General features: G+C 41.3%; 1 long non-coding RNA gene across 3 annotated transcripts in view; it reads right to left on the reverse strand.

Moving 5' to 3' along the window:
- The window catches only part of LOC307014947, a 55,141-nt gene extending 42,533 nt beyond the window's left edge, over positions 1–12,608 (reverse strand). The window contains exons 1-3 of one of the 3 annotated variants that reach the window (XR_013801363.1): positions 12,508–12,608; positions 9,819–9,913; positions 8,154–8,286 (exon numbers count right to left, since the gene is read on the reverse strand). This is a non-coding gene — a long non-coding RNA (uncharacterized lncRNA). Of the gene's footprint in view, positions 1–6,372; positions 8,287–9,797; positions 9,914–12,507 lie in introns of those variants that run through there. The other 2 variants (XR_013801364.1, XR_013801365.1) reach the window with 2 other exon arrangements.
- Positions 12,609–12,820: the final 212 nt, after the last annotated feature.

A 12,820-nucleotide genomic window follows, 5' to 3' on the forward strand; every position in this document is an offset into this window, starting at 1 on the left:
ACACACACACACACACACACACACACACACACACACACACACACACACACACACACAGAGTTGCCCCTTCACACACTCACGCTGTGCTCTCAATCCTGTCCATTTCCTTGCTCGGAGATGAGTGAGAGTGTTTGTATGAAATATTAACAGGCCATTTGCTCCTCTGCTCCTCTGTTTGAGAGCTGGATGTTGGCTCTGTGTTTCTGGTCCCTCTTTGAGGCCATCTGTTGGGTACGGGCACCAGGGAGGTTTCCGGGAGGGGGCCCTGTCACCCAGGCAGGGCCAGCCCAGAAAGCAGCACCGCCCAGGGGATCGATACACCAGACCTGCTGGGTGACGGAGCATCAAAGCCCTCCAACCTGCCAGATCACTGTACATGCTACGAGGACCACGGATATGTAAACGCTGCTGCTTATTATCGGGCCCTCGGGGAGCCGTCGCAGTCTTTGTGCCACTTCTGAGGGGCTTTTCAGTGCAGTTTATGTGCTATTTATGTTACCTTTTGAGGAACGGCGGTTTGGTAACAGAGCCATTGACATAATGCCCAGATTCCCTTTGGAGAGTTTTTCTGTTTCTTTAAGGGCTGCTTTGCTTGTTTGAAAAAATTAACTTCAAAATCATTTGTCTTTCTCTTCTGAAACATTTATTTAAAACCCTGAATTGTGGCAAGCCTGGAAAACCAGCATATCAATTATCTACAAAAAATGCAGCACCCCCAGCTTTTTTCTTACAACTGGTATTAAATTAACAACGGATCACGAAGGCGTGTCAATAACTATTTCTACTTTGCTTTCTTCCCGATTCAGTAATTTTTGCATTTCATGGAGATACTTCCCTCTCATGACATCGATCAAATATGCTTTGGAGCAAGTATTTACAATCTGTGAGTATGTTTGTGTTGGTTTGTGTGAGTGTGTGAGTGTTTGTTGACATTTGATGTCCTTGTTTTGGGTAATGGATTTGTCCCTGGCAGAGAGAGGGGCTGGGCCAGAGGCGGTCTTATGAGGCCCCTGGGTTAAGGAGGCTGCATTAGCCCACTGCTAACTGATTACTGATCAGACAGCTGGTACACACACACACACACACACACACACACACACACACACACACACACACACACACACACACACACACACACACACACACACACACACACACACACACACACACACACACACACACACACACACGACTGTGTGCATACATATGTGCAAACACACATACATACATGCCTGTGCAATTGCAACTGCGCTATTACCGTAATTAAAAGCTCCTGAAATTAAAATGCACTAATGTAAATGCTCCGAAGCAAACAATGAAAAGTAATTTCATGAGGCTTCAAGACACTCTGGTGTTATCTCTTTAGGAAGTGATGCTGGTAAAATAGATTTTTACGGTGTTTGTAGAATTAATTTACTTATTTGTACAGGCATTAAATGCATCGGATGACCTAAATAAGCCCTGAAACATAGAGCGAAGATTAGATTTGTAATATAAAGAGATGGATTAGCATGAGGGTATCATCTTTATGCTCATCTGCATTCCAGACCAACACTGGCCTTTTCTCAGGCAGGATTCACACACACACACACACACACACACACACACACACACACACACACACACACACACACACACACACACACACACACACATACACATACACATACACACACACACACACACACACACACACACACACACACACACACACACACACACACACACACACACACACAGATTCTGTTTTAGCCCAAAAGCATGCATGCACACAAACCTCTACACACACTGTTCTCTCAGTCACACACACACACACACACACACACACACACACACACACACACACACACACACACACACACACACACACACACACACACACACACACACACACACACACACACACACACACACACACACACACACACACACACACACACACACACACACACACACCACGTCTTGGCCCTTTCCTGGTTGGCCGGCAGGTGCCAGGACACCGGTGCCATGGGTGCCCATGTGTGACGCTGGCAGCACCTGGGGCCTCACAATAAAAATACAGCCATCATCAGAGGTCTTATTCACAGACCAGCACACCGTTACCTCTCAAACACAGGAGATGATCTGCTGGCATCCATCTCTGGATTCAAACAGCATCTGATCTGTGCTGCACTGATAAAAAGAGCAGATAGCGCACCACTATTACGTCGGGAAACACTGAATCTAAAATCTGATTTGATGCTTTGACTCACTGTTGTGTTATCGACTAGAATGTTTACTTAAAAATAAACTCACAGTCAGGATTTTGGCTTCGAGGAGAGGGATTTGAGGAACTCTTTTATCCATAAAGATGGCATCCTATTACTGCGCGCTGTGAACTACATTTAAGAGGCAGGATAGGCGAAGCACTAAAGCTACAAATGGCTCATGGAAGTGTGACAACCAAGAAGAATAGATTTGATAGTGTGTTAATGGACAATTTTAGTGTCAGATTACAACCCAGGGGAGCAGCTATACTGTACTGTGTATGCTCACAATAAGGCTCAAGGCACTCTCCCTGAAACACACACACAAATCACAACATTTTGAAACACAATTTAAACAATTTGGATCGGATTTCAATTTCTAACGAGCTTTAGATTTGTGTGTGTCAAGGTTTGCTTATAATAATACATTTGATTTATATAGCACACTTTAAAGACAACGTCATCTCAAGGTGCTTCACAAAGCTATAAGGAGAAAATAATAAAATAAAAAGATATCTAAAGGAGCATATTGAATAAAATATGGTAATATAAAAAAAAGAAAAATAAAGGTTAAGGTTTAAAAAAAAAGAAAGAAAGTTTAGAGACAAATGCTGAAACTGTGCGGCATCATATGTGTGTGCGTGTGTGTGCAAAAGAGAGAGCGAGAGAAAACGTAGGTAATGGTTAAATAAGGCAGATTGAGGTGTTAACATAATTATTGCACATTTCCTCCCATGAAATACAGCATTGTTTCCTCTTCTGCCATCACGATGGGAATACCATAATCCCAGATTAAAAAGGATGGGTTAGCGGACACACAGCGACACACAATGAGCCTTTTGTGTTTGTGTGTTTTGCGTGTGTGTGTGTTTATATGTGTGTAGAGCGTTATTGTTTACTGTGCAGCTTAAACACCTGCGGGAGGCGGAGAAACGTTCTCATGAATGCACTTTTGCAACGTGCATTGCTGTTTCTATTCAGCACCAACGGCATCCTCGAATGTGGACACATGGTCACAGAACAGCAACACACAAGTGTCATATGGCCTTTTAATAAAATGATTTGTGACATTAGCTGAACGTTGACACATTTTCCTGTCGCAGTGCGGATTCTCCCAAGCCTTCAATATGTATGGTAGGAATCCTCCAAATACTTTGATTACATTCCTTCAATTTTGAAATATTTAGTATCATAAAGCATCGTCCTGCCTGTTCTCTCCACATGATGTTGATTTGTACCTAACAGGGTCCGTACGGGGTCTCCCAGGCCGTGTGCAGGGGCTAAGACCCCCTCTAAAACTCTCATAGTTCTTATCCAGTCATGCAAGAGAATCCGTGGGTCACAGAGCGGGCTGGAAAAAAGCAGCTCACAAGTTGCTCACTGTGACAGATGTCCTCTGGAAGATTTCTCTATCTCGTACGACCCCCCCCCCCACCCCCACCCCCTCACCCTCTCCACCTCCGTCACCCATCCCTCCCCACCCGGCCCTCTCAGCGCTTCTAAGCTGGGAGAGAGCAGCGCGAGGTGATTCCGGCCTGCTTAACCTACTTCCCAAGACCTTGCTCTTAAAACGGTGTGCGTGTGTGTTTATTCCCCAGGATCAACTCTCAATACTTGTCTCAACGCAGGCATTTGTGCCAGCAATGCCTAATGCTCTTTGATTTCTTTGACTCTGACACTGATATCATCATATTGATGATTTTTGTATTCAAGTGAAACTCTTTTGATAAATGAATTGATTAAGTCATCAATCGCAAATGTACCACAGTCCCTGGTTTCAGCAGGCCTTAAGAAGTTTTGATCGTCATATTTTGACATTTTATGGGACAATAAAAAAAGTTGTTGGATTCATTAATCAATTCATATTATTATTAACATTCAACCGTATCAACCTCCTCAGTGTTTTCTTTCGACTTTTATTTTCTCAAATAACTTTTTCTTGTGTAATTCTGCACTTGTTTTGTGTCTGAATGACATAAAACCACTAAAAGAGGAAGTAAAAAATTTTTATGTCACTCTTAGTACAGCTTTAATGGTTTAGAAGCGTAGTTCTTTAATAGAGCACAAGTATTTTTTTCTATCTTATAATTATTTGTAAGTATTCATGACAGTGCCATGAAATCAAAAACTGCCCTCTTTATCAACAGAGATCAATACCTTCTAATTATAATTCCCTTCTTGGGAGGCATGTGGCGCAGTGGATAGAGCCTTGGTGTTCGGATCAGGGGGTCACAGGTTCAAACCCCACTGCAGTCAGCATGTCGTTGTGTCCCTGGGCAAGACACTTCACTCTCCTTGCTCCTGTGGGGATTGTCCACAGCATTCAGTATGTAAGTCGCTTTGGATCAAATCGTTTAACAAGTAACATGTAATAATAATAATAATAATGATATTCTTAAGACCATATATAAGTTGTATAATTGTAGCTTTTATTAAGATGATACCGTATATACTAACAGTTCAAATGCAGTCATTAAAGTGAGTTTATTGGCTTTGTTTAGCATCCAGTGCTCTGCTTTATATGAAGTAGGAAGCTGCGAATGTGAGCAACATTTCTACGAGTCATGTCTGCAGTGAAACAGGTAGCGCCATGTAATATAAATGTAGAACCGTATTTCATAAAGAGCTTGGATCTAGAAAGGTAAAGTCGCCCCGTCTCCACTCAGACGCAGTGTTCCTGTCACAAAGGTTGGATTAGGGACCTTGCAGTAACTAACTCTACCATGTCATTCGCACTGAGAAAAAGATCAATCAGTCAGATGAAGGGAGGGAGTCTTTAGATAAAGAGAAATTAAACAGAGGAGGGAGGGAGCGGTGAAGGGCTGTGAGAGTCTCTTAAATAAAGAGAAATTAAACAGATGAAGGGGATGGTATCTTTAAATACCGCTCAGCCTGCCTCATCCTTTAATGTAATGAGAAGAGGCGGAATAAAAGGCTTGTCCCTAGGATGAAAAGGTGATGGCATTTTTTATTCTTCTCTTTTATTTTTTCCTGAGCGGTGAAAGCCTTATCCTAATGTAGATTAGATGTTAAATCTGACAGAAGGGTGAAGCTTTGGTTAGAGTCTGTTCACCTCGTTTCACTTGGCCTGGCTGAGGGTGACAGGAGTTTGTTCTCATAGGGACAAAAAGCACAGAGCGTGCTATTAATCTTCCTGCTTGGGCTTTGTGTCTTTTCCAGAGAAATATGGGGTTTTAATATTTCTCAGAGTGGAAAAAACACTGTCCATGTAACACACACACACACACGGCCACACACACGCTTTGAAGTGTATCACAATGTCTGGTTCATGCACTGAATTTGAGGATAAATACCATTTGTTGGTCAAGCAGGTCATTAGTGAGTGACTGAGAAGAAAAAATCCATCTGTTGGATGTTGGTGTGTGTGTGTGTGTGTGTGTGTGTGTGTGTGTGTGTGTGTGTGTGTGTGTGTGTGTGTGTGTGTGTGTGTGTGTGTGTGTGTGTGTGTGTGTGTGTGTGTGTGTGTGTGTGTGCATTTTCTCTGTAATAATAATCCCTATGAAATCCAGATTTCTCAATCCGGTAGCTCAAGCTGACACTTTAAATAAAATCATTCTAATCCCACATGGTAAGAGAAATGAAAATGAGGAGATTAACATGGGGAAGAGGAGGAGGGGGGGGGGGGGTGCCTTCCTCCCCCTCTGTCTCTCTAACTCACCCCTGTCTCTGGCCGTTTCTCAATGTCGAGTATACCTGCAGCAGAGACACTATTTCAAGTATAGTACGGCATCGAGTGGCGCCAAATCGATGACGTAGTATACTTGAAATAGTGTCTCTGCAGCAGGTGTACTCGACATTGAGAAACGCCCTCTCTCTAGCTCTCTCATCCTTGAACCCCTGTTGCTTTTTCTCCACTGAGGTTGTCCTCTTTCCCATAATGCTCGGGGTGAGAGAGGTAGATATAGAGAGATTATAGCTGGCCAGTGAAGAATGAGGAGCTTTAGCCTTTAGATTTGTAAGGAAGATTTAGTGTGTGTTGTAATGTATGTGTGTGGGTCGTTGTGATGTGTGTGTTTTATGAGGGGAATACAATAATTGGACACTGGCAGGACCCCTGATCCAATCAAATGATGGGGAATGATCTCTATTTATTTTTCTTGCATAGTCATGCCCCTCTAAGAGAAAAAACACACACACACCAGAATCACTCTCTCACATAAAATTATGAAAGGGTGGACTTTAAATGTGATGGGATTTTGAAGCATTTTGAATACGCCAAATACATTAATGCCAATATACAAAATGTCCATTATACCTGTTGCAGGTAACTTGAAACACAATAAAAGCAATTTCTAGTTATTTACTAGTAATATACTTTTGTCAGATGTTGAATTCAGAAAAGCACTGAGTAAGACAACACACAGGTAGAATCAATCTACCTGTGTGTCAAAGGCAAAACGTATTTGTATAAATTAGGGGGAACAGCAAAATGAGTACCCAATCTGTCCTAAATTCATTATTATCGTACTTGATTTCATTAATTTATTTACATCTTTTTTAACAACCAGTTCTTGAGTTTTTCTGTGTGAAGGTTTTGTAGGTAGCGCGGTTTCTTATTTTAGTTGGTAGGTTGTTCCACAGTTGAAAAATGAGATATTCATAACACAGGAGCTGGGTTATTATTATATATATTTCATATAAAGAGATTTCCTGGGTCGTTACAATGTTTTTATACTCTGCTGTGTTAACTGACTGCGAAAACAAGACCAATTGTTCACGTCTTTTATTCTTTAACCCTACACTGCCTGAAAGTACATAAGCGGCGACAAATTCTTTAAAACATGAATCTAGAAAGAAGACTACGTATACATATTTTGCTTGCATTCATTAATGTAACCCTTAAATAGGCCTTACTGAGACTCTTCTGTTGATGTTTGACTAACACAAGTCAGCATGTGCCCTCCATTCCCCGTACAGAGCAGAGATGCTCAATTTGCTTAGTGACCACTTCACAATCCCTGTTTTTACTGCTTAATCCAGCTCTTGTCCTCATCCTTCCTGCTTCCTCCTCTTTTTATCTCTCCATCTCTGCCTCCCTCCGTCAACCTTCCTCCGCTCTCTCTCGCTCCATCCCCTCACCTCCATCTCAGCTTTTCATTTAGACGTTTCCATCGTTGCCGTATTTTCTCTCCTCGCTTTTTTGTTAACCCTCTCCCACACACACTTTATCTCCATATGATTCATTTGCCCTCTCCCATACTCTGACTGTCCTCGCAATCTCTCCCTCCATCCACCCCCTTTATATCCATCTCTTAAGCACATCCTTTTTTCTCCTTTTCTCCTCCATCTCCAGCGCCATCCCTTCCTTTTAAAGGATAATCTTCAGCTAAGTGGACAGCACTTCGCTTTCTCTCATTCCCTCTTAAGTGACCATCTGATAATCTCAGGATTCTCTGTTGAAGCCCCACACAGAGGGGAGAGTGGACGGATCAGAAAGCCCAGAATGGAAGTCCTAAACTGGGTCAAGAAAAGGCCAGTGCCTCGCTCCTCTGGGGCTGATGGGACCAGAGTGGGATGGAGAAAAAGCTAATGCCAAATAAAGTTGGAGAGAGATCATCGGAGCAGATGGACATCATTTCTCTATCCTTTTATATCTTCAAGGCTGCGAGGCCTTGACTTTGAGATAGAAAATAAAAACGGATCTGTTTGTATAGAGATCAAATAAAAGGACATCACTTGGTCGATGTGGGAATTTGATGTTTTTTCTATCTTGAGGCTGAAAAGACGAAGGGAAGAGGCATCACATTGTTGTGGTCGTTTAAAGGACGTGACATTAGACACACGCGCAGATATGCAGAGGTGGTGCTGATCGGACAAGATTCATTGCGCCTCCTTACTGCAGAGAAAATAAGCCCTTAGTCAGGTTACACACACACACACACATACAGTTGTTGGTTTGTTCTTCCCCTGTCCTCTTCACGGGTCAGCGGGTGAATAAAGCCGCTGTCACTTTCCTTTGGGAGGCGTCACTGACAGGCAGGCTGACCACGATAAACTTCCGCACAGGAAGAGGAGATTCCTGCAAGGAAAAGGCCAGAAGGATCAGGAACGGCCCTGGGCATCACTTGTCCTCTGGCTTTGCTAAAGACACAGAGAATAGCGTGTGTGTGTGTGTGTGTGTGTGTGTGTGTGTGTGTGTGTGTGTGTGTGTGTGTGTGTGTGTGTGTGTGTGTGTGTGTGTGTGTGTGTGTGTGTGTGTGTGTGTGTGTGTGTGTGTGTGTGTGTGTGTGTGTGTGTGTGTGTGTGTGTGTGTGTGTGTGTGTGTGTGTGTGTGTGTGTGTGTGTGTGTGTGTGTGTGTGTTGTTTTTGAAGGTAGTGGGCTGGGGTTGAGTAACACACCAATCAATATCCCACTTTAACAGAATTGTAGAATGGTGCTTTAGATGCTGAAACAAACATGTTGTAGTTGTATTGTAACGTTCAATAAGCTGGTCTTTCTATAATACTCGTCAAATAAATGCTTAAACTAAAGCAGATGTAAACCATTTTTTTCTAACTTCCCTAAGACTTTATATAGATTTATAGACTATACAGATTTGATAACTAAAATATTTAATCTCAGAATTATTGGAAGAAGTCTATTCTTCCACCCACGGACTCTTTGTGCTCCGTTATTAAAAATGAGATGTCCATGGACTAATTTAAATGAAAGATTCTGATGCACACCGCAAGCGCCACCGACAGAGGTTACAACTGGACAGCCATGTGAGTGAAATGTTCCCTTATCTAAAACTTGTTCAGGTTTTTTTCATGTCACATTGAGTGCATTACTTCTCTTTCCACTTAAGTAAAAAAACACCTAATTCTAGCTCAAAAACGTTTATTCTTCATTTCAGTATATTTTCAAGAACAGTGTGTGTTTTGTAAAAAAAAGAAGAATAATAAAACCATTTTCATTTTAGATGATTTATCCTCTTTCTACATCATACCTGTTCCAGGTTCTTCACCTGCTGTGTAAAGTAAAAACTGTACACTGTAAAAACTGTTGCTTTGGTAAAAAAAAAAAAAAAATGTGTCAACAGTTTCCAAGCAATTTTAAGAGTTTAGTAAACTTTAGCATTTTTTGAGTTGGTGAAATGTTCTTTTTTTTGTTTTCCTCTACTCAAGAACGTGTTACTTTGCTTAAACTTAAAAAAAATGTGTCAACAGTTTCCAAGCAATTTTAGGAGTTGGGTAAACTCACTAATGTGATTTTTTCTGCGGGTGAAAAGACGAGTTGAGCCTACAATTAAAAGCCCATATATTAAGTGTAACCAATGCAAATAACAATCTGCTAAGAACCACATAAGACAAGAATAAATAAAGTAAATTATAAAACACAATTGAGTTGCCGGAACCTATATACGACAAAGTCTTCCTGATTTCAATCCAACCCTTTAAACATTTGATAGCATTGAAACATTGCAGATTAAACAAATATATTTAAAAAAGGGAACGTTATGGACATGTTATTACATTTTATTAAAATTGGATTATTTCAAAACAGTTTTCATAAAACAGTAACAAGTTAAGCACAACACATTAACATACATGGAGACAAATGCTTATTACTTGATGGTTATTCCAACTGCATCTGGCTCGTGGGCAACGTATAACTTCATGCTGTGCATCACAAGCCTCTGTTGCACTTCGACCTCTGCTGTTCCCTGTAAATACAAACAAAACACTAAATTGAGTACAAATCAGGACACACCATGTTTCCTCAACAAAAAAAATCAAATCCATCTTGAAATCATAACGAGCCAGTTTACATTAGCTGTTAACAGACGGTAACAGAGGTGCTATTCACATGCATTACAAGGGGTTTAAGCCATCAAAAAAAAGGCTGGTTTGCAAGAAAATGGACCACGTGGTCATGATATGTGAGAGCGCAGGCCAGTCTACATGAATGCAGGGCAAGGCACGTTTCTGTCCAAAGGTTCCATGATGGAGTTGATAATGTTTTAAAATATCATTTTGAGTGGTGACACTAGTGCTGCATAGTTTACATCTCCATCCCATCTGTGATTCAAAAAATAGAAATGGGTATGTTTACCTGATGCTCATTATATTAGAATGTAAATATAACACGTCTTGAATTAATCTCCGAAACAACAACTTTAGTCTGACACACTCAAGGGCTATAATGTGAACCTGAAGTCGATACCAGGAGGCAAAATGTCTTCAAGAGGAGGTGCTGTTTTCTGGTGAGGCAAATAAAAGAACAAAATAGTTACATGATGACAATGTAACAATCATTTCAGTAGAATTGATTGAAACATCTTTAATTTAATTAATGGAATCAAACATAATTAAAACATTAGTATAATTTAAAACGGTATTGTATTTATATACACAGGGCCGTCCCTGGCCAATTTGAGGCCCCACGCAATGTTATATGTTGAGGCCCTCTGTTTCGCGAGCGTCGGGGGTGGCGGGGTGCTAGTGGAGCCGTGCCACACTAATTGCGCCGCATAAGCGCATAGGTGCGCCGCATTTGCGGCTCAGTTGAGGCTCCCTCCGCAAGATGAGGCCCCCTCCGCAAGGTGAGGCCCCACGCAGTCTACGTGATCTGGCTGTAGGGAGGGACGGCCCTGTATACATTTATAAAGATGGCATTTATTAAGGATGGTATTGGTAGATATCAGTCAAATTCCATGATTCTCTACACAGCGGATCCTAATTACTTCAATATACACTCCTTTATCTTGTTTGCATACTGTCTAATATCTACTTTATGTTGTAGTAAAAGATCTCCTTATTACAACTGTATTTATTGATATTTCTCACTAAAGACTGCATTTTACTGGACTACATTGAACACATCCTGCAGACGTTATAAATGCATCTTCGCCCAATAGAGAGGCGAAGTCCATCCCCTTCCGGTGGAGCTCCATAGGACCTTATTTTGGAAAAATGATGTATTGAAGTCAATGGCGAGAGAAAGATAATCTTTCGATCCCGTTTGAATTGTGCCACGAATTACACATATGATGTTTGTCAAAGATCATTTTGCAAGTCAAATTGTTTTTAAATGTGTCGTAAAACTGTGAAGTAACACATTTTTTTGTGTGAAACGCTCAATGAACTACAACTCTGGTCTCGCACACGTCACCAACACCAAGATGGCCGTCACGTTGGCACATTTCACCTCTTTCTTTCAGAATGAGGCGAAAAGTATTAAAAGAGGTGAAAATCACTACAAGTCTGGGCATGTTGAGAGCTGTACATACGAAAAAGGGTAGTTAGTCGGTTCCGTAAAAGCCAGCATGCAGGACCGGCTTTACAAGGTTTTGGTGAGTAACACGAATGCAATGTGTAACGTTAATGACATCCCTTATGAGACTCTGGGGATCGAAAGATAATCTTTCTCTCTCCATTGACTTCAATACATAATTTTTCCGAGATAAAGTCCCATGGAGCGAAAGTAGAAGGGCGGGACTTCGCCTCTCTATACACACTTTTACTTAACTGCGCCTGAATGCAACTTAACTGAAGTCAATGGCACCTCTGACACTGGCTACTGAGAGCTAACGTAAACTCTCCTGCAGATTCAAACATGGATTTGCATCTATAGCGTTGCATAAGCATGAAAAAGAGTTTGCACTTCATATTGTATAATAATAACTCAATGCTGTAACTGCAGACTATGAGTTTACATTGGGTACACATCTAGATTGTAGAAACATAATAAATAGCTTACAGTAAAAGAAACGGTGAAATACATACAGAGGAATTAATATCAAATAGGCGCATTAGTAGCTTACTCTTACATAACCGCTGGGTTATAAAGTAGTAGGGAATAGTTTTAGCGGAGGTATTTTACTGCACAACATGCTCGGCAGCAGAGCCTCTGTGCCCCATGGCCGCATGACGGACGCCGGGCTTTAAGCGTTGTCCGCTTAAAGCGGTTGGCCGGCTGCATGACGGAGCCAGGCCAACGCTTAAAGAGTTCAACTCCGCAAACTGCACAGGGGAACAGTTTGCGGAGTTGATTCTTAATACATAGTCTTAACTTAACCACTTTTAACAGAATTGTATAGGTAAGCACTTGATGCAAACTTTGCCCAACACCATTTACACGAGAAAATAGACTACACATGAGCATGAAAGGGCTGAGTCTAACTTTAACAGCAGTAATGGCGCTGGCAATGGCATGCATTAAATTGTCGATGTTCCGTTCAGAACAGTGAATACAAGAAAGGTAAATAACACTTGCTAGTTAAAAAGCAGTAATTAATAACTCAGGTGGTATGCTTACTTGTTTTATGATGATTTGAAGAGGATCCAACGCAAACACTTGTAGAACTGCTGAAGAATCGCTGGAAGGAACCGGAATTCTCACACCGCGGTATTCTCGTTTGAGGGCGTGGCATGACCATGGCGTTGACAAAAGCATTTTTATGAAGTTTTCCAAAACGTATGAGAAAGTTCAGAAAATGTGATATTAATTTACAAATTAATGAGTTCTTAAAACATGTTCTCATTGTTGCTTAAGTCTTACTTATTTAAACCCTACAGTGTAGGGAACAGTTAATCTCAGAACATATACTGTACAGGATAGAGGAGGGGAC

Source organism: Notothenia rossii, assembly GCF_949606895.1.
Source record: "Notothenia rossii genome assembly, chromosome: 8".
Lineage (NCBI taxonomy): Eukaryota > Metazoa > Chordata > Actinopteri > Perciformes > Nototheniidae > Notothenia > Notothenia rossii.